The sequence below is a fragment of the Callorhinus ursinus genome, unplaced genomic scaffold (assembly GCF_003265705.2).
Source record: "Callorhinus ursinus isolate GAN/ISIS: 27379988/994484 unplaced genomic scaffold, GSC_fseal_2.0 scaffold7, whole genome shotgun sequence".
Classification (NCBI taxonomy): domain Eukaryota; kingdom Metazoa; phylum Chordata; class Mammalia; order Carnivora; family Otariidae; genus Callorhinus; species Callorhinus ursinus.
Window position 1 is genome coordinate 33,070,049 of NW_027397069.1, and position 11,025 is coordinate 33,081,073.

Consider the following 11,025-nt stretch of genomic DNA (forward strand, 5'->3'; position numbering starts at 1 on the left):
CACACACACACACACACACACACACACACACACACACACACACACACTGGAATATTATGCAGCCATCAAAAAATCTTGCCATTTTCAATGACGTGGATGGAACTAGAGGGTATTATGCTAAGTGAAATAAGTCAATCACAGAAAGACATGTATCATATGACCTCAGATATGAGGAATTCTTAATCTCAGGAAACAAACTGAGGGTTGCTGGAGTCATGGGGGTTGGAGGGATGGGGCGGCTGGGTGATAGACATTGGGGAGGATATATGCTATGGTGAGCGCTGTGAATTGTGTAAGACTGATGAATCACAGATCTGTACCTCTGAAAAAAATAATGCAATATGTGTTAAGAAAAAAAAAAAAAGAAGATAGGAGGAGGGGAAGAATGAAGGGGCGGGGATTGGAGGGGGAGACGAACCATGACAGACGATGAACACTGAAAAACAAACTGAGGGTTCTAGAGGGGACAGGGGTGGGAGGATGGGTTAGCCTGGTGATGGGTATTAAAGAGGGCACGTACTGCATGGAGCACTGGGTGTTATACGCAAACAATGAATCGTGGAACACTACATCAAAAACTAATGATGTCATGTATGGTGATTAAGATAAAATAAAATTTTAAAAAAAGAGGGAGGTACTAAAAGCAGCTGCCAAGCTGTATTATTTGCATGAGTTTTGTGCACTTATGGCTATATTTTCTTGAAGATTACAATATTGCCAGGATATCTGGAATCAGTTAATTATATAAACCTCAAAGTACAATAAGGAAACAAATATATAATCAGGAGTCAATAGGTCATGAAGGTTTCATGGTTTACTTACTGAATGGTAGAATATTTTCAATGGCCATTCAAATTCTGAAATCCCAGTTTCCCTGCCTTAAGAGACATTTCCATGTATAAGGTAAATCTCCAATTGTAAGGGTGTCTCCCTCAGTATCAGGAAGAGTGGGATGACTCTTAGATTCCTAGAAACTGTTATCAGTGGAGAAGGGATGAACTTAAATCTGCATGACAACTTTAGCCTTTTTTACTATGCCTTTTATGGTGACCTCCCATAAATGATCCTCTACCTACATCTTCTCTTGTCTTTAGCTGGAGATGGTATTTAAGGTGATAGCTTCAGCTATTTTGGTGAGATACTCAGGTTTTTTTGGTCTCTCCCATGTATACAGGAGATATATATATTATTAAACCTTGTTTCATTTTCTATTAATCAGTCTTTTTTTTCCCTTGTTTTTTTTTTTAATTTAAATACAATTAGCCAACATTCTCTATTAATCAGTCTTGTGTAAATCTGGTTTTTAGCCCGGGTGGAAAAACCTTGAAGGACAGAGGAAAACCTTTTTCCTCTCCCACACTACTAAAGCTGGATATATGAATATATCCTATGTCCCAGCAACTCCACTTTTAAGCACATACCCAGAAGATCTGTATATACATCTGTTAAAAGACAAACACAAGTATATTCATAGCAACACTATTCACAATAAGCCCCAGACTTGAAAGAACTCAAATATCTGGCATAGAATAAATAAAATTGTGTATGTTCATCTATTGGAATACTGTTATATAATAAAAAGGAAAGAATTACTTATATACAACAATATAAAAGAATCTCATAAAGTGAAAGGAGCCAAAAACAAAAGAATAATATAGATTCCACTTATTTAAAATTTGAAAGAAAGGTAAAGCTCATCTATAGTATTATAAGTAAAGATAGTCAGGCTGGGATGTAGTATCTTAAAGTGGGTATGAGAGGGCTTGTGTGGTCCTGGTAATGTATGTTACTTGGTCTGGATAATGGTTATAAGAATGTGTTTACTTTGTGAAAATCCACTGAGTCACATTTATGACTTGTGTGCTTTTCTGTATGTATGTTATACTAGAATAAAACATTTAAATAAAAAAAGAAAAAAAGAAAGAAAAGTCCTCTTGCAAATGGGGCCCACTTTGGCATCTCTGTGCATGCATTCTCAGAATTGATCACTTCTACTCAAATTATATTTGAGTATTCCAGTTATTGCTTCTAGCTCCAAATCCAGGATCTAGAATATAGAGTATAGTGACCCACATGCAAAAGAAAATTTATTTACCTGAAACAGACAACCTGGCAATTACAATAACATATCTTACTTGGAAAAGAGAAGGATAAAAACTAAAAAAGTGGAATTATCCATTCAAGATTTTTTAGTGTAGGTGTGTGTAATAAACATATGCTACACAAGCTCATATGATTTCCTGAGAGAAAGAAATAGCAAGGAAAACCTAACCTGATAGTAGATCATTTTTCCTTGATCAGCTACTTCATTTGGCAGCCTCTGGTTTGAAAATCTGGGAAGAGCTATTATATTCATTTTTCCCCCATTAACACATCTGCCCTGGGATTGAGAGAATTGTCTTTTTGGAGACTACACTTCTTTGGATACTCACTTCTTGAGTATGGTGAGAAGTCTGGGATATTTGGCTGACTTTAGCAGTTCAATAGTCAAAAGGGTATTGTTAGTCAACCTTGGGATTTCTTTGGCAATACTTAAAGAATTATCTTGCATAGGTGTCAAATCTGAAAGGATATAACAGTTAATATATTGCAGGCTACACCTGAAGTGGGATAAAGAAGGGATCGAAAACAAGATGCAGCCTAGTACAGAATGTTAGAGCTCAGATAATTGGGAAAGTCTACATGTAAAAGGCTGATCTCTACAGGGTGTCAGAGCATACTCAAAGTGAAGGTGTCCATAAGGTGGGATGGCAGTCCAGAATAGGCTGTCAGTTCAAGAGAAGTGAGGAGGGTGGGCAGACAGAAAAGGGGTAGTGATGACAATGAGAAATTGGTTACACTTAGGGGGTGTTATGGGCTGAACTGTATGCCCCCCAATTAATATGTTAAAGTCAGAACCCCCCAGTACCTCAAAATGTAGCAATAGGGTCTTTAGAGAGGTGATTCAGTTAAAATGAAGTCATTAGGGTAGACCCTAATCTAATATGACTAATGTCATAAGAAGAGGAAATTTGGACACAAACACACAGAGAGGAGACAATGTGAAGACTCAGGGAGAAGACAGCCATCTGTAAGCCAAGGAGAGAAGCCTGAAGCAGATCCTTCCCTCATGGCCCTTAGGAGAAACCAGCCCTGCCAAACACTTTGATCTCAAACTTTTAGCCTTCAGAACTGTGGGAAAATAAATTTCTGTTGTTTAAGCCACCCAGCCTGTGGTATTTTGTCATGACAGTCCTACCTATTAGTTGAATAAGTAAATACATTAAAGATAATTGGAACCAAGTTTCTCACTGTCAGACAAGGGAGATAAAACTGTGGAAAGGAAAAACTAAATGAAACCTGATTAATTTTGGATTAGAATTGGAAGTAACAGTATGAATTCAAATAACATGTGTATAGCTCCTGTCCAGTATCAGAAAGCCTGCAAATTGCAATATCACACCTAGAGCCTAGAACTTAGTTATCAAAGACCATCCTCTTTAAAAAATAAAACAAAACCCAGAGCTCTTAGAGAAATGATTGATTCAAGTCAGTGTGAGGAAAAGAACAAAGTGAGTTTGAAATATCTTACTGTTTCAGTGATCTGAAAACAGAGTTGCTAAAAAAATATATTTAGTATATAAAAGTTGCAGTGGCTTACAAAAGGCCTTAAATATGTTGATTTATTACAAGTAATTTGGTCTTTTATTATAACTTGCAGCCCAGGAACCCCTTTAAAAAACTTGAAATATTAATCAAAGTAAAATTAAAATGAAGTCACCATTCCATACATAATATTTAATTAGGCAGAATTATATCTATGGGTGCTATCAGAAATCCTGAGGATTAATTGAAAATAAGATAGCAAACTTTATATGTGATTTCACTATATATACGATCAGTTTGATGCATTTGCAATAAAATTTCAGTCATAAAATAACACTATATTTAAAAATCTATTTTAATTTCATGCACATACCATCCTATTGCTTGCTTATACATAGAAGAGTTTAAAACTATACTTTCAGTGGTAAATAGCTAACTATAACTGCATCTGGTTCATCATTTTTCCTCAAAATCTGTCTCAATGGTCATATAAAACTGAAGTTATATTTTTAAATGTGTTAAAATAATTGAGTCCATAAGATATCAAATCTGGCATGTTATCCACTTCAAAACATGTTAATAATTTTAAAATAAAATAATTAAGCATATGTAAACTAATTATTAAAAAACACACAAAAGTTGATTATTTAACTAATATTGAGAACTTATATAAATTATTGTATTTTATTATTAAGGGGGGTCTTCATCACTCTGTATAGCATGCCAATAAAATTTCCCATCATTTTAGAAGGCTTCTAAAGTAGCGATTTTTGTAAATTTTATAGTATTTTTAAAATTATTACCAAAGGAAACACTTTTCCAAATGGAAAGGAAGTCTACAGTTGAACTAAAATGTAAAATGAGTGAATCTCAGGTAGAATTATTAAGAATTTACTAATGACAACTTCCTATTTTTTAAACTCTGTTCACTGCTCCTATCTGCTATTACACCTCTGGCATATTTTAAGATGAATTTCAGGTATTTTAAAATAAATACCTGGTCATTATATCTCATTATTATGGCAAGCTTGTCTGCCTTATATAGTGAACAGGCATTTCCCCTTAGTGATTCTTCTGCCCCAAACTGAAAGAACAACCTATAATATCAGGACTGTCACTAATATTAACTTTCCAAAAAAAAAAATGTTAAAAAAGAAATGTAAAAAAATTCTAGAAATGTATTTAGATACTAATTTACATTATTCTGTAAAAGATAAATGTGTTTTGGAATACTTAATGACTTCTGGTCTCAAGCAAGTTGCCAATCCTTTCCACAACTTCACTTCCATGAATGGCTGATGTTGTTACTGTTATTAAGAGCTTAAATTAGAGGTTTCTAGGCTTCTAGAAAAAAAAGAAAACAAATTCCCATCAAAAGCTTTATTTTGGAATTTGTTGGTTCACAGAGGAAAAGTAATTAGTTGATATTGGGAAAGTCCTCAAAAATATAAGCAAAAGATATATGATGAGAGAAGTTTTTGAAAGTTTCCAGTAATGAGGAAGAAAATAGGAATTTGTAGGTCCCTTCAATAGAATCTTAAATGAATTGACTGCATAGTTCACCCACAGACCTGAAACACTTGAAAACACTTGAAACATAGGGTCTCAGTCCTGGCCATGACTCCCATGTTTTCAACTTGAAAGAAGAAAAGCAAAGCCCTCTGCCTTCAAAAGACCAAGTATGCTTATGCAGATGCCATTTCATCAAACCTAGTATACACTAAAGATGAGAATATTGTCTGCATTTTTCAGACTATGTAAGAGTTCTTGGGACATTCCACTTTTTTATGGAGAATGAGCTAAATCTTCCAATTACAATAAGCTTAAGTTTCTGTCAGACATATTAATGCAGGTCCAGAATAGATTGTAAAATTTAGATGAATAAAGTGCTTTTAAAAAATTATAGGTATATCAACTCTGGATATGCTTTCTGGCTTCTCCATCCATTTCTTTCCTTAAAGTCTTTTTGCTCTCTTCCCTTGAAGATGGTAGCCTGGCCAGAAGCCAAAGAAGTGGTAGGGCCATAGAAGAGGCCACATAGAAGAGGCCACAAGAAATCAAAGGTGGAGCCAGAAATCAAGGAGGTGACTAGCATGGTTAGGACATATAAGGCTATTTAACAAATAAAGAAATATATTGGAGATAATGAGAATCAATTGTCTCACTGTTGGAGAAAGCCTTCATAAACATATTAAAAAGAGGAAAACTAGGAAAAACAAACAATAATACAAACAAACAATAAATTCCTTCGATGTTAGATTGAAATTAGAGGTACTGGTGTGACCTCACAGGTAGTCAAGGTAGACTGATAGAATCAGGATGGCTAGATAGATAGATAGATAGATAGATAGATAGATAGATAGATGATAGATAGATGATAGACAGATAGATAGATAGATGATAGATAGATGATAGATAGATAGATGATAGATAGATAGATAGATAGACAGATGATAGATAGATAGATAGATAGATAGATAGATAGATAGATGATAGATGATAGATGATAGATAGATGATAGATAGATAAATAGATAGATGATAGATAGATAGATGATAGATAGATAGATAGATAGATGATAGATAGATGATAGATAGATAGATAGATAGATAGATAGATAGATAGATAGATGATAGATAGATGATAGATAGATAGATAATAGATAGATAGATATGGATAGTTAGGCCAACAGTTATATTTATGCAGCTATGTATATATCGTTATGTGTACATGTGTATCTCCAACTATAATTTACCATAAGCTTAATTTGAGCCTTCTCCCTCCCATTGCTATTTGTAATGTCTTTCTCTGAGAGTGAGAAACTTGACTCTCATCTGCAATTCATTTACTTATTTGTTCAACCCTATATACATCTCAAGTAGTTTCAGAATGGCTGACTCATGTCTTTACGTAAAACACACTAACAATTCTTTTTGGCTTTCACATTTCCATTGCTAGTCAAAAACGCAAACAATGAATCATGGGACACTACATGAAAAAAAAAACAAATAAAAAAAAAAGTAAACAACAACAACAACAACAACAACGAAAAACCCCCACTATTCTCCAAAACTGCTTAGGTCAGCTTCTTTTCCAGCCATGTGTCTGATAAATTCCCCTTCACAATTTCTTTTCTTTTACATTTATATCCTTCATCCTGACTACTTCCTTTTAGGATAATCTTCCACTTCACCACTTTTCTCTTGATTTCTGTTTGGTCTTAATTAAACCATTAATTAAATTTCTAATGCAAATTGTCTTTTTTTTTCCCCAATTTGTTTGTTCTAAAAACTCCACATATCATTTCTGAAAAACTCTTGACCTTTTAAAGTATTTTGACACCATTCTATATATCTTTAATTACATTAAAAATGAATAGCTATACTCTGAATCAGATTATTTTAGCATTTCAAGTTTCTATTGGATTCCTCACTTTTATATTTATGGGTTGTATTTTTGTGTTTCGCTGGATTGTCCCTCTTTTCTTTTCTTGTATTGTGAACTCAAAATTCTTTATCTTGATTAGTAGAAATAATTTGTTGTTCATATATAAAATTCATTCCTCTAGAAGCATTTCAAAATCTTCCAACATGAATGACACTATGGGCACTAACAACAAACACTTATTGAAATAAAACATCAGACTTGACATTCCTAGCATTATCTATATGTGGGTAGTTTGAATTCTGGTATTTTTTTTCTCACTGAAGGATAACTTTAGAGCTAGGAATGCTCAGAGAGCTCTCTCTATTTTTTTTTTAACGGCCTCCATTCATCTCTAAGACCAAGACAAACAAGTATCTCACCAACTATAACTTCAAAGTTTGATGTCTTTATCTTTTAGAAGTTCCTATTTTATTTGTCTCTGACTCAACTTGCCATTTTACATGTACTAGACTTTGTCATCTCGGCCAAATGTGGATTGTAAAAGCATAAGCTCTGAATTACCAGAGTTACCAGTGTAAATCAAAAGTCACATTTGTAACCTCTTTTAAAAATGTAATTTTGCAAGTTTTGATCTGTGTAAGATTCCCTGCATGTTTATTATTACTTTGGAAAAGAAAGGTGTTCTAGAAAATCTGTTTGTTCTATCTTTGTGAATATTCTGAATTAGAAGGCTTCTCAAAACATGTGGTGAGTTTTATTTCCCAAGTAACTTTTTTTTTCCTTACTCAAGTGTTGTGGAGTAAAAACCCCAACTGCTATCAATTTGATTTTTTAAAATTTATTATTTAAATTATTTATATGGCCATGATAAATGAGAAGTCTTTAATCTTCTCAGGTCTTAAGATAATTAAGAGTTAATGTTTTATAAGGCAGTGAGTGAAAGGTACAAATGTCCAAGAAAAAAACTTAGTCTGATATATTTCAATTTATAATATTAATAATAATCAGATATAATGCAAAATTTCTGAGGTGGACATGAGTCAATTCCTGAAATCTTTACAATTCTGAGCATAAGTAGAGATGATTTTTCTTCCTCTTCTCATCATCTTCTCATAAGAAGACAAAAAAAAATCTCCCTCATCAAACACTGAGAATCTGTTTTTGAGTAGTTTCTTCTCTTGTGAAGTAATTATCTTCAAATATTTAGAACTATAGCATTCAGTAGTAACATTGATGATATTCTTATTTTCTTATTTGTGGGATCTATACGTGAACTTTCTCTATCTTCAACAGACACATTACAAGCCAGCAAGTACACAAAAATTAAAATAATGCAATGCAAGACAGAGAGAAAGGATACACTGGACAATGAGAAATGATAAACATGGATGGGATTAACATCAGGTTATAAATGAAGAATAAAATGTGAGTGAATTTGAAAAACCACAGTAAGAAATTTCCCAAAAGAAACACACCAAAAAATAAAATAAAATAAGCCTAACAAATAAAGAACAAAGCATCCATAATCTGTGGGAAATTTCAAGCAGTCTAATCTATATGTAATTGGAGTCCCCAAAGGAGAGGAGAGAAAAAAAAAATATGTAAAGAAATAATGCCTAAAAACATTTCAAACTTGATGAAAACTATAAACTGATTGATACAAGGTCAATGAAACCTATATATAGAAATATGAAGAAAACACTATAATCAAGTTTCATATACATATACATATATTCAACATATATAAAATCAAATTTTTCCTAAAAATTAAAACAAAACTAAACTGTTATCTAATAAGCTAACCAAGAATATAATAGTAATATAACAGGCAATTCTCCCCAAAAGGCTGAAAAACAAATAATATTAATAGTCAAATTAAACATAAATGATGTAAATACCCCAGTTAAAAGGCGGGGATGATCACACTGGGAAAAAATTTCACTATATATTACATAAAGGAATCCTCTTTAAACATAAAGAAAAATATATTTTCAAAGAAAGGCTGGGAAAAGATATGACATACTAATATCAATCAAAAGAAATCTAAAGGAATTATATGTACATCAGACATAATAGATTCCATAGCAAAGATTATTACAAGGAATTAAAAAGTAATTTCATGGGCACGTGGGTGGCTCAGTTGGTTAAGCGACTGCCTTCAGCTCAGGTCATGATCCTGGAGTCCCAGGATTGAGTCCCACATCGGGCTCCCTGTTCAGCAGGGAGTCTGCTTCTCCCTCTGACCCTCTTCCCTCTCGTGCTCTCTATCTCTCGTTCTCTCTCTCTCAAATAAATAAATAAAATCTTTAAAAAAATAAAAATCTTAAAAGAAAGTAATTTCATAAAGATAGTTATTTATTCCTTAAGAGGACATAGTGTGTGAAGTAAAAACTGATGCAAAGAAAAACAGATAATTCCACAGTTATAGCCAGATTCACTATCTCCTCTCCATAGTCAATATAATAATTAAAGATAAATTATAAAAGAATGTAGAAGATGACTATCCATCAACTTGACCAGATTAGTTTAACATTTATAGGAGATTCCACCCAAAATAGCAGAATGCACATTTTTTTTCAGGTACATACAGAACATTTACCAAATACCATGATATGGGCCATACAACAAGCTTTGATAATTTTTTTTAACAAATATTAAAGTCACACAATATGTTCTCTGATCACTATAGAACTATATTAGAGATAAGTAACAGAAGTCTGGAAAATCCTTATTGTATGGAAAATAAATAGAATAAGTCTAATTAATTCATGGTTCAAATTTAAAAAGGAGAAAAATAAATTATTTTGAGCAATTATTAAACTGAATTAAAATAAAATACAATATATTATAATTCAGGAAAGCAGCTAAAGCAGTGTCTATTGGTATGCTTATAGCACTAAACAATTATAATATAAGAAAGTTCTTAAAACAATACCCTTTGATTGCACATTAAGAAAATCAAAAAGGAATAATAACCCAAAAGTAAGTAGTAAATATGAAATGATAAAAAATAAGAACATAAAGCAATGAAATAGAAAACAGAGAAACAGAACAATATAGAAGATTTATAAAATAAAAATTTGGCTACTTGAGGAGTTAACGTAACAAATAAAACCCTAGCCAGAATTAAGGGGAAAAAGTCAGAAATTACTATTATCAAGAATGGAAGAGAATGGTAGATCCTGATGTAGACCCACCACACATATATGTTCAGTTTATTTGGAAAAAGATTCCACGATAAAGCACTGGTGCTGGAACAAATGGATAGCAATATGAAAGATAATAATGGTAACTTTTTTTCCCTTGCATTCCACAGTATATAAGAATTAGCTTGGTATTTATTATATACCTAAATATAATAGCTGAAACTATAAATTTCTTGAAGATAGGTAAAATCTTAATGATCTTAAATTTGACAGAGATTTCTGAGATAAAAATAAGCAAGCACACCTAAAGCACAACCCATTAAAGAAAAAAAATTGATAAATTAAACTTCATCAAAATGAAGAACTTCTGCTCTTTTTATAACACTGTTAAAGAAAGGAAGAACCAACCTACAGACTTAGAGAAAATAAAGGAATGCATCCATAAAGGGCACCCAAAACTAAATAATAAGAAAACAATCTTTTATTTTCTTAAATGGCACAGGAATCGAATGGACAATTCACCAAAGAAGATATATAGAGGGAAAATAATCAGATGCTCACCATCACTAAATATCATGTCCATTAGGGTTGCTATAAGAAAATACCAGAGACTGGTAGCTTATAAACAACAGAAATTTGTTTCACAAAGTTCTAGAAGGTGAAAATCCAAGATCAAGGTGCCAGCATTTTTGTGTGAGGGCCCTCCTCCTGACTCATAGCCAGTGCTGTCTTGCTGTGTTCTCACATGGTGGAAGGACCTAGGGAGCTCTGTGGGATCTTTTTTATTAGAGCACAAAACCCATTCATGAAGCTTCCATTATCAAGACTTAAGCATGTCCCAAAGACCCTGACAGCCAATACCATCACATTGAGTGTTAGGATTCAACATATGGATTTTGGAGGGAAG